Genomic DNA, 349 nt, shown 5'->3' with positions numbered 1-349 from the left:
TGGGGCAGAGCTCCCCGGGAGCGCCCAGGATTCGCTTCCTGCAGGAAGAGCCCGCCGCGAGGCTGGCATGTGAGTTGCGTTGTCCTCCCCGTCTTCCCTCCCCCTCTCCCCACACCGTTATCCTCCTGCAGGGCTGGGTCCAAGGTTGGTTTTTTTCGGTTCGCCTCCTTCTCGGTCCCTGCGCCCTCCCAAGGGCTGCCCCCAGAGCAGGCGGGACAGGAAAGCCTTCCTGGAGAGGGCAGGGCTCCCTGCAGGCTGCCCAGCGGGGCGGGGGGCTCTGGCGGGAGGCTCTCCCCTTCACAAGCCTCTCGTTTGCCTCACCCGGCTGTGCCGCCCCTCTGCTGGGCGT

Source organism: Chaetura pelagica, unplaced genomic scaffold, assembly GCF_000747805.2.
Source record: "Chaetura pelagica isolate M959 unplaced genomic scaffold, ChaPel_1.0 scaffold420, whole genome shotgun sequence".
Lineage (NCBI taxonomy): Eukaryota > Metazoa > Chordata > Aves > Apodiformes > Apodidae > Chaetura > Chaetura pelagica.
This window is presented reverse-complemented; position numbering follows the sequence as displayed.